The following is a 17,500-nucleotide window of genomic DNA, read 5'->3' on the forward strand; positions in this document are numbered from 1 at the left end:
ATATATATATATATATATATGTATATGTATATATGTATGTATGTATGTATATATATATATATATATATATATATATATATATATATATATATATATATATATATATATATATGATAAATGGGTTGTACTTGTATAGCGCTTTTCTACCTTCAAGGTACTCAAAGCGCTTTGACACTACTTCCACATTTACCCATTCACACACACATTCACACACTGATGGAGGGAGCTGCCATGCAAGGCGCTAACCAGCACCCATCAGGAGCAAGGGTGAAGTGTCTTGCTCAGGACACAACGGACATATATATATATATATATATATATATATATATATATATATATATATATATATATATATATACATATACATATATATATATATATATATATATATATATATATATATATATTTATATACATATACATATATATATATATTTATATACATATACATATATATATATATATATATATATATATATATATAGCACGGTGGTAGAGGGGTTTGTGTCTCTGCCTCACAATACGAAGGTCCTGAGTAGTCCTGAGTTCAATCACGGGCTCGGGATCTTTCTGTGTGGAGTTTGCATGTCCTCCCCGTGACTGCGTGGGTTCCCTCCGGGTACTCCGGCTTCCTCCCACTTCCAAAGACATGCACCTGGGGATAGGTTGATTGGCAACACTAAATTGGCCCTAGTGTGTGAATGTCAGTGTGAATGTTGTCTGTCTATCTGTGTTGGCTCTGAGATAGGCTCCAGTGCCCCCCGTGACCCCAAAGGGAATAAGCGGTAGAATATGGATGGATGGATATATATATATATATATACATACATATATATATATATATATATATATATATATATATATATATATATATATATATATATATATATATAAATCAATCAAAGTTTACTTATATAGCCCTAAATCCCGAGTGTCTCAAAGGGCTGTACAAGCCACAACAACATCCTCGGCTCAGATCCCACCTCAGGGCAAGAAAAAACTCAACCCAATGAGATGACAATGAGAAACGTTAGAGGGTACCGCAGATGTGGGGACACTGGCCGTTAGTTTACCATGAGGTCAAAATGGAGGTTAGGTTTTTTGAGCAGAGGATGAATATCCGCTTTTTTGAATGCTTGGGCAACAGTGCCAGAGGAAAGTGATAAGTTTATAATATTTAGCACTGATGGTCCTAATATAACAAACAGTTCCTTGATAAGCCTCCCAGGAAGTGAGTCAAGTAAACATGTTGTTTGTTTATCCCATTTGCACGCCGCAGGAGTTCCTTTAATGTTATTTAATCAAAAAGAGACAGATTATGTTGGAGGGCAATATCCGTCGTATATACATTCGTATCTGTGTTAATAGAACCCAGTTGTAGCTGGGATGTGTTGTCTTTAATCTCCTTTCTAATGAGTTACATTTTCTTACTAAAGAAATTCATAAAGTCCTCTGCCGAGTGGGTGGAGCTACTGGGAGGAGTCCCTTGTTGGGTTAGCGATGCTACTGTACTAAACAAATATTTAGGATCGTTTTTGTTGAGGTGGATGAGATTTGAGTAGTAATTAGCTTTAGCTAAGGTAAGCATGCGTTTATAAGTTATTGAACTATCACTCCATGCTTGATGGAAAACCTCAAGTTTAGTCGTGCGCCAGCTTTCTACATGATATTTTAAGAGCTCTAGTTTCTTCTGTAAATTATGGGGTACGCCTTTTAGGGGTCCTTTTTAGCTTTAGCGGTGCTATACTATTAATGGTTTCGCGCAGGGCTTCGTCAAAGTTGTTAGTGAGGTTATCAATAGAGCCCACATAATTTGGGAATGGTGCCATTACCGAAGGCAGTAGGCCAGCAAGAGTCATAGTTGTAACATCATTAATGTTACGGATGTTAAAGCAATAATAATTATTATTAGCTTGTTGATAATGAGTCAAAACTTCAAATTTCATAAGGTAATGATCGGACATTACTTTAGTGTACGAGAGTATCATAACTTTGGAGGTGGAGACACCCCTAACAAGCACTAGATCTATTTTAAGGGGACGGGCAATATGGAAATTTGTATAGTTAGGAGGAGATGCCTCGTTCAGCGCAAAAAATGTGTCTGGTGTGAGCCAGGTTTCGCTGAGACCAATGACGTTAAGATTGTTGTCTCTAATGACCTCATTAACTAAAAACGTTTTGGGAGACAATGATCTTATGTTTAAGAATACCATATTATAGGTAGTGAGCTGTTTTGAGGAATTTTTGTTAAAGTTATCCGTAGTAGTAATATTAATAATGTTGCGTTTATTTTGTGTAGTGCGCTTTAAATCATTTTAACCATATCTAGGAATTGATATGACGGGAATCTTCAGATTGTTTGCTTGGTGCTGCGATACACTGAACGCATCATAATTTGTCACCTCAGTAGAATGCATTTCCACCTCTGACACAGTCACTGCAGAAAAAACATGATGTGAGTTGTGTATTATTCTAGGAGAAATGCTATGTTTGCAGGGATTTTCCAGCCTGGCGCTGGCTAGTACTAGCTTAACTGACTCCTCACCCGGACTAACAGACACTGTAATTGCCTGTGACCGGGCTTGCTCTAGTGTAGTTAGTCAAGTATGACTCAAACAATAATCTATGTTTCTAAGTAGGATGATGGCGCCATCCTGGTTAGGGTGAAGGCCGTCTCTCATCAGCAGGCCCGGTTTGCCCCAGAAAGAGGGCCAATTATCAATAAACGTTAGTCCCTGTTGTCTACAAAAATTAGCCAGCCACTTGTTAAGCCAGACTAATCTGCTATATCTCTCATCTTTGCCTCTCGCAGGCAGGGGCCCAGAGACAAGTACTCCATGCCTGGAGATCTTTCTAGCCATATTACAAGTCTTAGCTATGTTCCTCTTTGTAATCTCTGACTGTCTCATCTTAGTGTCATTGGAGCCAACGTGTACAACTATGTTCGCATAGCGAGTGGTGCGATTAGCCTGTCGTACGTGTTTACTAGGCCTGTTGCGAGTTAGCTCCCTAAGATTAGCTTCAATCTCAGGTGCGCTGGAATACACTTAATTGTAGCTGGTTTGCTAAGCTTTATGTTTCGGGTGATGGAGTGCCCTATGACTAAGGTGTGGTGCCCGGTAGACTGGGGTGTAGGACTAGCTAAAGGGCGAAATCTATTATGCGTCTCAACCGGTTCACCGTTGCTTATAGGCCGCTTAGGGCTGTTATAAGCTGGGCTAGTTAGCTCGCTACAGCTAACGCTAGCAGATGTGTCCGCAACGTCTAAAGTTAGGAGATTACTCTGCTCTAACTGGCGGACACGGCCCTCTAGCAGAGCCAACCTATCCATGAGAACGGTGCACGAAGAGCAGGGAGCCATACTCACGGTGTTTCTTTCACCGAGTCGACTTCTTGCTGTCTTCATGGAAGTGGTCGCGACGTGTTGGAACAGACGCCTTCAGACCGCCGCCGCCTTTCTTTGCGCTAGCATCGTTAGCTTAGCAGCTAGCTAGCTGAGAGAGGGGCGGTGAGACAGAGATCGGGTGATTTGCAAGTTAAATAAGACTACTAAGTATGGAAGTAGTAAAGAAAGCTGTAAAACAATTAGAAGCACACAGAACGATACTTAGCTTTTTTGCAACAGCATATATATATATATATATATATATATATATATATATATATATATATATATATATATATATTAGAGATGTCCGATAATATCGGCCTGCCAATATTATCGGCCGATAAATGCGTTAAAATGTAATATCGGAAATTATCGGTATCGTTTTTTTTTATTATTGGTATTGTTTTTTTTTGTTTGTTTTTTTGTTTGTTTGTTTTTTTAATTAAATCAACATAAAAAACACAAGATACACTTACAATTAGTGCACCAACCCAAAAAGCCTTCCTCCCCCACTCATTCTCACTCATTCACACAAAAGGGTTGTTTCTTTCTGTTATTAATATTCTGGTTCCTACATTATAGGAACATCAATTTATATCAATACAGTCTGCAAGGGATACAGTCCGTAAGCACACATGATTGTGCGTGCTACTGGTCCACTAATAGTACTAACCTTTTGGGGCGGTATAGCTCGGTTGGTAGAGTGGTCGTGCCAGCAACTTGAGGGTTCCAGGTTCGATCCCCGCTTCCGCCATCCTCGTCACTGCCGTTGTGTCCTTGGGCAAGACACTTTACCCACCTGCTCCCAGTGCCACCCACACTGGTTTAAATGTAGCTTAGATATTGGGTTTTCACTATGTAAAGCGCTTTGAGTCACGAGAGAAAAGCGCTATATAAATATAATTCACTTCACTTCACTTTTAAATAAATGAATAAATGATAAATGGGTTGTACTTGTATAGCGCTTTTCTACCTTCAAGGTACTCAAAGCGCTTTGACACTACTTCCACATTTACCCATTCACACACACATTCACACACTGATGGAGGGAGCTGCCATGCAAGGCGCTAACCAGCACCCATCAGGAGCAAGGGTGAAGTGTCTTGCTCAGGACACAACGGACATGACGAGGTTGGTACTAGGTGGGGATTGAACCAGGGACCCTCGGGTCGCGCACGGCCATTCTTCCACTGCGCCACGCCGTCCCTTTTACAGTTAATTTGACTAATTTTCATTAATTACTAGTTTCTATGTAACTGTTTTTATATTGTTTTACTTTCTTTTTTATTCAAGAAAATGTTTTTAATTTATTTATCTTTTTTTTTTTTTTTTTTTTTAAGTACCTTATCTTCACCATACCTGGTTGTCCAAATTAGGCATAATAATGTGTTAATTCCACGACTGTATATATCGGTTGATATCGGTATCGGTAATTAAAGAGTTGGACAATATCGGAATATCGGATATCGGCAAAAAGCCATTATCGGACATCCCCAATATATATATATATATATATATATATATATATATATATATATATATATATATATATATGTATATATATATATATGTATATATGTATATATGAGTACATGTTATTATAATAATGTAGTGGATATTATAATTGATTATTAAGATTATGTGAAAGTTCCACTCCTACCTTGTTTACTCTCGTGACAACCTCCTTAAAGTGTGAAATTTCAAGCTGTAAAATGTGCCAAACCTGGATAAGTGGAGAGAGTGTTTTGCATTTTTCCCATCATACTTTGTAATGGATTTAAAAGGGTGTGAGTTAGATTTCTTCTTGTTTATTGGACGTTTTTTATGATATGCACAAAGTTCAATGAGCAGGTTTTGTTGTGTGTGACCGTGTTCGTTTAATTTTTGTGCTGGTGGATTTTTTTAAAAATGCGATCAAATGGCAGCTATTGTGCATATAAAATGTATACATCCAACTTGGGCCATCTTCTGGGCCCAAAATGAAGAGCACGGGGCGTTGTTTGGACACCCCTGCTGGAGAGGTTCATTGCAGTGAGCTGTCCTGTCCAACAGATGACGCCACAGCACAAACAATAACACACTTTTACATGAAAACTATTTGTCGAGCACATAACATTATTGCTGTTAGCAAGGAAAAATGTAAAAATGAGGCGCAGCGTTGAACAACATAGGGAAGGAGCAGTGTCTTAAAGTCCTGAAGCTATTTATATGTCATCTACATGCAGCTGACATTACAAACTTGTTCACTTACTATTACTCTACTTACTGCTTCATTGCATCCGCCGTAGTGATAAATTGCAGGAACGGTCTTAGCAATTCAACGATTAAATCTTTCAGTATGTTGTCCTCCAAATGAGGCTTGGTGCTTCACTTGCACTGCATCAGACACTTCAAGTTCAAAGTTCACCAGGGACTTCTTACTTTTGGAAGTTTGTGTTGTGACTGTGCTGCTTAGTACGAACAATAGCACAGCGTTTTTGGTCACCAGGTCGCACTGTCGACATATTTTACTTTGGACTACAAATGTGGCAGAATCATGCAAAGGGCTTCGGGTAAACCTTTACCATGTATGGAGATATCCATACTAGGCTTGTACGGTATACCGGTACTAGTATAGTTTCACGGTACTAATGAATCAAAAACGGTACTATATTCTGTTTGAAAAGTACCGCCCTTTTTTTTTACGGGCATGATGGCACGTCGTCAGGTCATGACATTGCTGGTTTTACGAGCAGACGAGCATGTTTGGCAGCACACACACACAGAGTACTTACAAGCAGACACAGTGTGTAGACAGAAAAGGGAGAATGGATGCATTTTGGTGTAAAACGTAAAGATAAAGGTGAAGTCATAACACTGAAACATCCTCAGGAAGAGGTGCTTTAAGACATGGCTAACTAGCTAGCAGCTAACATCCATCCTCAGTGTTTTAGCTACTTCTAAATCACTAATCCTGGCCTCCATGGCGACAAATAAAGTAAGTTTCTTACAAGTCACTGCAGGACGAGGAATAGCTAAACATGCTTCACTACACACAGTAGGAGGATACAATAGCTCACCGGCGTCACAATGTAAACAAATGCCATGGGTGGACCTACACCTGACATCCACTGTAATGATATCAAGTGCAATAGCGTATCTTGTCGATATGACAATGATTACATCTATATAGTTTTTATTGTCACAAAATCTTTTTTTTTTTTTTTTTTTTAATTCATATTATATTCATAAAATTATGACCAATGTATGATCCTCTCACTACTTGGTATCAGATCGATACCTAAATGTGTGGTATCATCAAAAACTAATGTAAAGTATAAAAGAAGAGAAGAATAAGTGATTATTACATTTTAACAGAAGTGTAGATAGAAATAAGAAGATATTAACAGTAAATGAACAAGTAGATGAATAATCAATTTTTACAGTTTGTCCCTCATAATGTAGACAAAATAATAGGTAGATAAATTACACAATATGTTACTGCATACATCTAATTAGGAGTCTGTTTGTTTACTTACTACTAAAAGACAAGTTGTCTAGTATGTTCACTATTTTATTTAAGAACTAAATTGCAATAATAAACATATGTTTCATGTACCCTAAGATTTTTTGTTAAAATAAAGCCAATAATGGTCCCCTTTATTTAGAAAAGTGTCAAAGTATTGAAATACATTTTGGTACTGGTACCAAAATGTTGGTTTTCAGACAACCCTATTCCATACATACGTACGTAACTGTGGCAAAATCATCTCAAATTCCAAAGGGCTTATTTGGAACAAAGTACAATGGATTAATAATCATCTCCACCATGCCTCCATGGTTTTAATTCGAATTTTCAGGATTTATGGAGATCCCAGGTAAGAAAAGTTGGTTTTGCGTAAAATGACCCTTTTAAAGGCCTACTGAAATGCGATTTTCTTATTTAAACGGGGATAGCAGGTCCATTCTATGTGTCATACTTGATCATTTCGCGATATTGCCATATTTTTGCTGAAAGGATTTAGTAGAGAACATCGACGATAAAGTTCGCAACTTTTGGTCGCTGATAAAAAAGCCTTGCCTGTACCGGAAGTAGCAGACGATATGCGCGTGACGTCACAGGTTGTGGAGCTCCTCACATCCGCACATTGTTTACAATCATGGCCACCAGCAGCGAGAGCGATTCGGACCGAGAAAGCGACGATTTCCCCATTAATTTGAGCGAGGATGAAAGATTTGTAGATGAGGAAAGTGAGAGTGAATGACTAGAGGGCAGTGGGAGCGATTCAGATAGGGAAGATGCTGTGAGAGGCGGGTGGGACCTGATATTCAGCTGGGAATGACTAATACAGTAAATAAACACAAGACATATATATATATATACTCTATTAGGCACAACACAACCAGGCTTATATTTAATATGCCACAAATTAATCCCGCATAACAAACACATCCCCCCTCCTGTCCATATAACCCGCCAATACAACTCAAACACCTGCACAACACACTCAATCCCACAGCCCAAAGTACCGTTCACCTCCCCAAAGTTCATACAGCACATATATTTCCCCAAAGTCCCCAAAGTTACGTACGTGACATGCACATAGCGGCACGCACGTACGGGCAAGCGATCAAATGTTTGGAAGCCGCAGCTGCATGCGTACTCACGGTACCGCGTCTGCATATCCAACTCAAAGTCATCCTGGTAAGAGTCTCTGTTGTCCCAGTTCTCCACAGGCCAATGGTAAAGCTTGACTGTCATCTTTCGGGAATGTAAACGATGAAACACCGGCTGTGTTTGTGTTGCTGCAGTCGGCCGCAATACACCGCTTCCCACCTACAGCTTTCTTCTTTGCTGTCTCCATTGTTCATTGAACAAATTACAAATTATTCACCAACACAGATGTCCAGAATACTTTGGAATTTTGCGATGAAAACAGACGACTTAATAGCTGGCTACCATGCTGTCCCAAAATGTCCTCTACAATCCGTGACGTCACGCGCAGAAGTCATCATTAAGGCTGAAACGACGCGTCGACGTAGTCGACGTCATCGGTTACGTAAATACGTCGACGCTGTTTTTGTGCGTCGGCGCGTCGTATATTTACGTCACACTACTGTCATGGCGGAGCGCAAAGCAGACGATGCGAGCGAGGGGAAAAAAGCACGCCAAAAGTCGTCAAAAGTGTGGGAGTATTTCAATAAACGGCCTAATAATGTTGTTGTATGCACACTGTGTCGAGCGGAAATGGCCTATCATAGCAGCACAACGGCTATGAACGAACATTTGAAAAGAAAACACCCGACAGCGTTCTTGCCTTCACCATCAACTAGTCAATCGTCCGCGTGAGTATACGTTGTCATCATTACACAAAAACATGAATGTGTCATTTGTATCTGCGTTGTAAATTCATAAACTAAAGCACCGTTTCGCTCTGAGAGGCGCGTTTGGCGTGCCTGTTCAGTGTTTACAAAGACGCGCTCCTCTTTAACGCTGTGGAGAGGCGGCGGCGAGCGAGCGGCGTGGCGGGGCGCGCCGGGAGCGACGCCGCAATCGTGCCCAGGTGCGCGATCCGCGCACCTGGGCACGATCATCCAATCTCCTCTCGCTGAAGAAAAGGGGAGCAGCAGAGAGAGAGGGACGAGAGGCTGGAAGGAGCCAAAGTGAAGCTGACGTGGAGCGAGAGAGGAGGAGAGACAGAGACAGGGGACAACGAGCGAGCGAGCGAGGAAGAGGAGCCGAAAAGTGAGGAAAGAAAGAGAAAAGAGTTGGAAGAGAAAAGACTTTGTGTAAAATTAAAAGATTGTAAACCTGGCAAAGCCGTCTGGCGTTCAGTCTGTCGGTCCTGAAAGAATCCCACGGCACAAGACGTGTCACAAACGCTAACGTTAATTAGTTGTGCAAATACCTTTTACAACATTAACAGTTACACATACTATGTACAAACGAACAATTAACTTTCACTTTAATCATACTATCATTGTTGTGTTATTAAGCAAAATAAGCAATACTTTTACTTTTGTTGAAATGTTTACACTGTACACTTTTTTGTATTGGATGTTTAGCTTTATTTTTGCACATTTTAGCAAATAAGCAATACTTTTACTTTTGTTGAAATGTTTACACTGTTACAGAATATTTCCGTTTTGCACTTTTTTGTATTGGATGTTTATCTTTATTTTTGCACATTTTAAAGCAAAATAAGCAATACTTTTAATTTTGAAATGCTTATACTATTGCAGAATATTAAGATTTGCACTGGATGTTTACTTTTATATTTGCACATTAAAAAGCAAATAAGCTACTTTTAATTTTGTTAAATGTTAAAAGTTTTAAATGTTTACATTGTTACAGAATATTTTGTCATGTTGTTGTCAATGTTGACTGAGTGGCCATACTTTTTTTTTTGGAAATAAAAGCCATGCCTTTTGAAAAAACTGGCCTACATTTATTTTGTCCTCTTCATTTTAAATTAAAAAAATAATCGGTAAAAGGAAAAATAATCTATAGATTAATCGAAAAAATAATCTATAGATTAACCGATTAATCGAAAAAATAATCTATAGATTAATCGATAGAAAAATAATCGTTAGCTGCAGCCCTAGTCATCATACCGAGACGTTTTCAGCAGGATATTTAAAATTGCACTTTAGTAAGCTAACCCGGCCGTATTGGCATGTGTTGCAATGTTAAGATTTCATCATTGATATGTAAACTATCAGACTGCGTGGTCGGTAGTAGTGGGTTTCAGTAGGCCTTTAAAAGGCCTGAGTTTGTTTCGGAATTTAACCAAAATGTTGCGTAAAATATGCTTCTTAATTGTCACAAGTGATCTTGATGGGAAATCTGGATGTGGAAACTCAGAGTTAAACAAACGTCACAGAACAGATTGCAATTAGCATTGGAGCTACCACTATCAAAGAAGGCTGCCTATTTAAATCCGCGTGTGTGATTGAAGAACTCAAATGTTTCTCTCCTCAGCTTTGTGGGGGAAACTCTAAATTGAATCTGGCAATGTATTAGCCAAAAGATGTTATTGGAAAAACACTTTGGAGGCCTGTCTGCTGATGGCCTCACAGCCATGAATCAAAACACTTTTCTTTTGTACGGAGGAGAGCATAATAGTCCTTTTTCGAAAGCAGTCTCCACACAGTCGGGCCTCAGGCTGCGGAAGGAAAAAAATGCAAGGTTTTTGATAAATGGCTGTCTTTATTCCCTGCTACCCATACAAGTACGCTCTTGCAAAATCATACAAGTTGATGCATTGCCTCTCTTTTGGCACTCTAGGCTAATTATTTCACTCCCTTCCGTTTGTGTTTCACTAGCCTGTAAGTCACGTGCTTCATACACAATATTTTAATAGGTTTAGGACCAGTGTTGGGTTAGTTACTGAAAACCAGTAATTAGTTACAGTTACTAGTTACTTTATTTCAAAATAACTCAGTTACTAACTCAGTTACTTACACCAAAAAGTAATGCGTTACTGTGAAAAGTAACTATTTAGTTACTTCCTTTTTTCCCCTTTTTTTTTTAAGGCTCCCATTAATGCCCTTTTAGCCTTCATGTCAGTACTGTTATTGCACTGGAGAATAATACAATCTGTTGATCAACTTGACATGCATTTGCATCACTGAACTCAGAAAGCAATGTGGTCTGCATACAACACACAAAGACAAAGATGTGTTTCAAAGGGGCAATTTATTTCAGTCCAGAACAAATTGACAAAACTATTTTAAATAGCTGCAACATAATGGCACTTTAACTTGAACTTTAAGTAGATAGGATCTTTGATCCAAGACACAACTAACATTTAACTAAAATTGTATTTTCTTTGTGCTCGACAAAATAAAAGTATTGAGAATGTCTCCATGTTAAGAAACTTGACTTCTGGCTTCGCCATGATGTCGTGTTAGTTGTTATGAGAGTAGTGTATGTGTTTGTGTGTGTGGCCCTTTAAGATATGACAGCATGTGAGGTGAGCGACGTCAGTGAGTGAGTGGGCGAGAGAGGTGAGGGAACGGCGACAGTGAGTGCGTGCAGGTGCTCTAGCTTGGTGGATGGCTGCGTCCAATAAAGTCACAAAGTTGCAACAAACCGCCGGCCGGGTAAAGTGAAGCTTGTTAGCCCCGAAGTACATAGGCCCTGGAGGAACGTCTCCCCTGCACCCCTCAACTACGGTCTGGGAACACCCCCCACCCCCCCAAACACACACAAAGCACACATTTTCTTTTCCACCGCAGCGCTCCAATAAAACACTCAGATCTTCTGTTTCTAGCTGATACTACATAAAAAATAACGTAAAATAACGCAGAAACGCATCATGTAGTAACGGTAACTGAGTTACTGAATATAAAAAATAACGCGTTAGAGTACTAGTTACCGCCGAAACTAACGGCGTTACAGTCACACGTTAGTCCCAACACTGTATATATATATATATATATATATATATATATATATATATATTTAATGTATATTTATAATGTGTGTATATATATATATATATATATATATATATATATATATATATATACATGTGTGTATGTATATATATATATATATATATATATATATATATACACACGTGTATATATACGTGTATGTATATACGTATATATACATATATGTATATATATATATATATATACATATATGTATATATGTATATATATATATATATATATATGTATGTGTGGGAAAAAATCACAAGACTATTTCATCTCTACAGGCCTGTTTCATGAGGGGGGGTACCCTCAATCGTCAGGAGATTTTAATGGGAGCATTCGCATACCATGGTTTATATAGGGCACAGAGTGGGTGGGTACAGGCTGGCTTAGGGGCGTGGTGATTGGCTCATGTGTTACCTAGGAGGTGTTTCCGTCTATGGCGGCATGCTGTTACAATTTCGCTGCGCTTGTTGAGGGATGACAGGTCTGGACGGTAAATAATAAACAGTTTCTCTTTCAAGCATAGGTTGCATCTTTTATTACCACTATTGTAAGGTGTGCTGGATGCAAGAATTTGCCATGTTATTGAATATTCAACATTATTGTCTTTGAGGTCCCAAATGTGTTTGCTGAGTTCTGTGGTATTTCGCAGGTTTTTGTTCCTGAAAGAAGCCTTGTGATTGTTCCATCTGGTTTTGAATTCTCCCTCGGTTAATCCTACATATGTGTCGGATGTGTTAATGTCCTTGCGTATTACCTTAGATTGGTAGACAACTGATGTTTGTAAGCACCCCCCGTTGAGAGGGCAATCAGGTTTCTTTCGACAATTACATCCTTTGTTGGTTTTGGAGTCGTTCTGTCTGAGGGCCGACGGCTCATTTGCAATTGTTTTGTTGTGGTTTGAGATGATTTGTCGTATATTGTTCATGCAGCTGTAGCTCAATTTAATGTTGTTCTTGTTGAATACTTTTCTTAGGATGTTGTCTTTGGGAAAGTGTTTGTCAATCAGATTGAGGAATTTGTGTCCAATGTTCGTTGAGACGTTTTTGCTGTATGGGGGGTTGTACCAGATGATGTCGTTCCGTTTTCTGTTCTTTTTTGGCTGGTTTCCTGGCGTGGGTTCATAGATGAGGGTGAAATTGTATCCGCTTTCATCAAGGGCTTTTTGGTACGGGGGGGTTGCTTGGTCAAATTCAGCTTTGCTAGATGACAGCATCGATAGCCTTTTATTGATTCCGGTAGGTATTCTTTTCGTGGTGGTGGGTGGATGGTTGCTGTCATGGTGCACGTATTGGAGTGTTGTGTTGGGTTTCGTGAATGGTTGGTAGCTGTTATTTCTCAGGTTGAAAGTGACGTCAAGGAAGTTGACGGTTTGCTTGTTGGCTTCAATCGTGATCCGTAGGCCGTTCTCTTTGAAAATTTGGCATATGCGCTTCTTGGTATTCTCGCTGCTCCTTGGCGAGGCGCGACACACTGCCAGTCCGTCATCACGGTAAATACCAAGGTTCAGATTGAGGCTAGCGAGCTATATATATATATATATATATATATGTGTATATAAATATGTATGTATATACATATGTATATATATATGTATATTGGCCTAGTGTGTGAATACGAGTGTGAATGTTGTCTGTCTATCTGTGTTGGCCTTGCGAGGAGGTGGCGACTTGTCCAGGGTGTACCCCGCCTACCACCCGAATGCAGCTGAGATAGGCTCCAGCACCCCCCGCCATTCCGAAAGGGACAAGCGGTAGACAATGGATGGATGGATATACATATGTATATATACATACATGTGTATATATATATATATATATATATATATATATATATATATATATATATATATATGTGTATATATATGTATATGTGTATATATATATGTGTATATATATGTATATGTATATATATATATGTATGTATGTATGTGTATATATATATATATGTATGTATATATGTATATATATATGTATGTATGTATATACATATATATATGTATGTATGTATGTATATACATATACATATATATGTATATTTACATATATATATATATGTATACATATATGTATGTATATACATATACATATATACATATATACTGTATGTATATATACATATATATGTATATTTACATATATGTGTATATATATATATATATATATATATATATGCGTGTATGTATATATATGTATACAGGTAAAAGCCAGTAAATTAGAATATTTTGAAAATTTTTATTTATTTCAGTAATTGCATTCAAAAGGTGTAACTTGTACATTATATTTATTCATTGCACACAGACTGATGCATTCAAATGTTTATTTCATTTAATTTTGATGATTTGAAGTGGCAACAAATGAAAATCCAAAATTCCGTGTGTCACAAAATTAGAATATTACTTAAGGCTAATACAAAAAAGGGATTTTTAGAAATGTTGGCCAACTGAAAAGTATGAAAATGAAAAATATGAGCATGTACAATACTCAATACTTGGTTGGAGCTCCTTTTGCCTCAATTACTGCGTTAATGCGGCGTGGCATGGAGTCGATGAGTTTCTGGCACTGCTCAGGTGTTATGAGAGCCCAGGTTGCTCTGATAGTGGCCTTCAACTCTTCTGCGTTTTTGGGTCTGGCATTCTGCATCTTCCTTTTCACAATACCCCACAGATTTTCTATGGGGCTAAGGTCAGGGGAGTTGGCGGGCCAATTTAGAACAGAAATACCATGGTCCGTAAACCAGGCACGGGTAGATTTTGCGCTGTGTGCAGGCGCCAAGTCCTGTTGGAACTTGAAATCTCCATCTCCATAGAGCAGGTCAGCAGCAGGAAGCATGAAGTGCTCTAAAACTTGCTGCGTTGACCCTGGATCTCAGGAAACAGAGTGGACCGACACCAGCAGATGACATGGCACCCCAAACCATCACTGATGGTGGAAACTTTACACTAGACTTCAGGCAACGTGGATCCTGTGCCTCTCCTGTCTTCCTCCAGACTCTGGGACCTCGATTTCCAAAGGAAATGCAAAATTTGCTTTCGTCAGAAAACATGACTTTGGACCACTCAGCAGCAGTCCAGCTGGTGTCGGTCCACTCTGTTTCCTGAGATCCAGGGTCAACGCAGCCGTCTACCAGCAAGTTTTAGAGCACTTCATGCTTCCTGCTGCTGACCTGCTCTATGGAGATGGAGATTTCAAGTTCCAACAGGACTTGGCGCCTGCACACAGCGCAAAATCTACCCGTGCCTGGTTTACGGACCATGGTATTTCTGTTCTAAATTGGCCCGCCAACTCCCCTGACCTTAGCCCCATAGAAAATCTGTGGGGTATTGTGAAAAGGAAGATGCAGAATGCCAGACCCAAAAACGCAGAAGAGTTGAAGGTCACTATCAGAGCAACCTGGGCTCTCATAACACCTGAGCAGTGCCAGAAACTCATCGACTCCATGCCACGCCGCATTAACGCAGTAATTGAGGCAAAAGGAGCTCCAACCAAGTATTGAGTATTGTACATGCTCATATTTTTCATTTTCATACTTTTCAGTTGGCCAACATTTCTAAAAATCCCTTTTTTGTATTAGCCTAAGTAATATTCTAATTTTGTGACACACGGAATTTTGGATTTTCATTTGTTGCCACTTCAAATCATCAAAATTAAATGAAATAAACATTTGAATGCATCAGTCTGTGCAATGAATAAATATAATGTACAAGTTACACCTTTTGAATGCAATTACTGAAATAAATCAAGTTTTTCAAAATATTCTAATTTACTGGCTTTTACCTGTATAGGTGTATATATATATATATGTGTGTATATATATATATATATATATATGTATATATGTGTGTGTATATATATATATATATATATATATATATATATATATATATATATATATGTATATATATGTATATATGTATATATATATATATATATATATATATGTATATATATATGTATAAATATATATGTGTATATATATTAGGGCTGCAGCAACTAATCGATTAAAATCGGTTATAAAAATAGTTGCCGATTAATTTAGTCATCGATTCGTTGGATCCATGCTATGCGCATCCGCAGAGGCTACGCTTTTCTTTTCTTTTTTTTAACCTTTATTTATAAACTGCAACATTTACAAACAGCTGAGAAACAATAATCAAAATAATATGGGTGTAACGGTACGTGTATTTGTATCGAACCGTTTTGGTACGGGGGTTTCGTTTCGGTGCGGAAGTGTACTGAACGGACATATTAAGTAGCGTACTGCACGTTGTGTAAACAATACTCAAAATGCCGGACATTTGAGGCATTTGTGAAACTCCGCCCTGACAGCTCCGCAAAAGAGGACATGTCCGGTGAAAAGAGTACGTATGGTGAGTCTATCCTAGCCCGTTAGCTGCTAGCCAGCGATCGGTTTCACCGGATGTGAACCCGGTTGCTGCTAGCATGCTAGCAGCAACCGGGCTAGGATAGACTCACCATACGTACTCTTTTCACCGGACATGTCCTCTTTTGCGGGGCTGACGGGCGGTGTTTCTTAAATGCCTCAAATGTCCGGCATTTTGAGTTAGGGTTGCGTGTATTTTCAATGTACGTTCAGGGTTAAGAAGGTTAAAAACAAAACAAATTGTGCGCGCAGCAGCATTCGTGAGGGTAGGGGAGAGACAGAGAGGTTTTTTTTGATTGATTGATTGATCGAGACTTTTATAATAGTTTGTAGATTGCACAGTGAAGTACATATTCCGTACAATTGACCACTAAATGGTAACACCCGAATAAGTTTTTCAACTTGTTTAAGTCGTCGTCCACTTAAATTGATTCATGATACAGATCTATACTGTTAGCATTATACAGTCATCACACAAGATAATCATCAGGGTGTATACATTGAATTATTTACATTATTTACAATCCGGGGTGTGGGATATGGAGGGGGGGGGGGGTTAAGTTTGGTTGGAATCAACACTTCAGTCATCAACAATTGCATCATCAGAGAAATTGACATTGGAACAGTGTAGGTCTGACTTGGTACATAAGTACAGCAAGTATTGGACACAGAGAGAGAGATCAGAAATTATAAGAAAAAGTATCTACATTTGATTGTTTACACTTGATTATTTACAATCCGAGGAGGTATGATGAGGAAGGGAGGGTGTTAGTTTAGGGTTGAAGTTGCCTGGAGGTGTTCTTTTAGTGCGGTTTTGAAGGAGGATATAGATGCACTTTCTTTTACACCTGTTGGGAGTGCATTCCACATTGATGTGGCATAGAAAGAGAATGAGTTAAGTCCTTTGTTAGATCGGAATCTGGGTTTAACGTGGTTAGTGGAGCTCCCCCTGGTGTTGTGGTTATGGCGGTCATTTACGTTAAGGAAGTAGTTTGACATGTACTTCGGTATCAGGGAGGTGTAGCGGATTTTATAGACAAGGCTCAGTGCAAGTTGTTTTACTCTGTCCTCCACCCTGAGCCAGCCCACTTTGGAGAAGTGGGTAGGAGTGAGGTAGGATCTGGGGTGGAGGTCTAGAAGTAATCTGACTAGCTTGTTCTGGGATGTTTGGAGTCTAGATTTGAGGGTTTTGGAGGTGCTAGGGTACCAGGAGGTGCATGCGTAATCAAAAAAGGGTTGAACGAGACTTACCGCCAGAATCTTCATGGTGCTTTTGTTGACCAGAGAGGAGATTCTATAGAG

At 38.9% G+C, this 17,500-nt stretch overlaps 1 protein-coding gene across 2 annotated transcripts in view; it reads left to right on the forward strand.

Moving 5' to 3' along the window:
* b3galt1b (UDP-Gal:betaGlcNAc beta 1,3-galactosyltransferase, polypeptide 1b) overlaps nt 1-17,500 on the forward strand; it is a 73,385-nt gene that overhangs the window by 52,957 nt on the left and 2,928 nt on the right. The gene's annotated exons all lie outside the window — the stretch shown is intronic.

Source organism: Nerophis lumbriciformis, linkage group LG13 (assembly GCF_033978685.3).
Source record: "Nerophis lumbriciformis linkage group LG13, RoL_Nlum_v2.1, whole genome shotgun sequence".
NCBI classification, from domain to species: Eukaryota; Metazoa; Chordata; class Actinopteri; order Syngnathiformes; family Syngnathidae; genus Nerophis; species Nerophis lumbriciformis.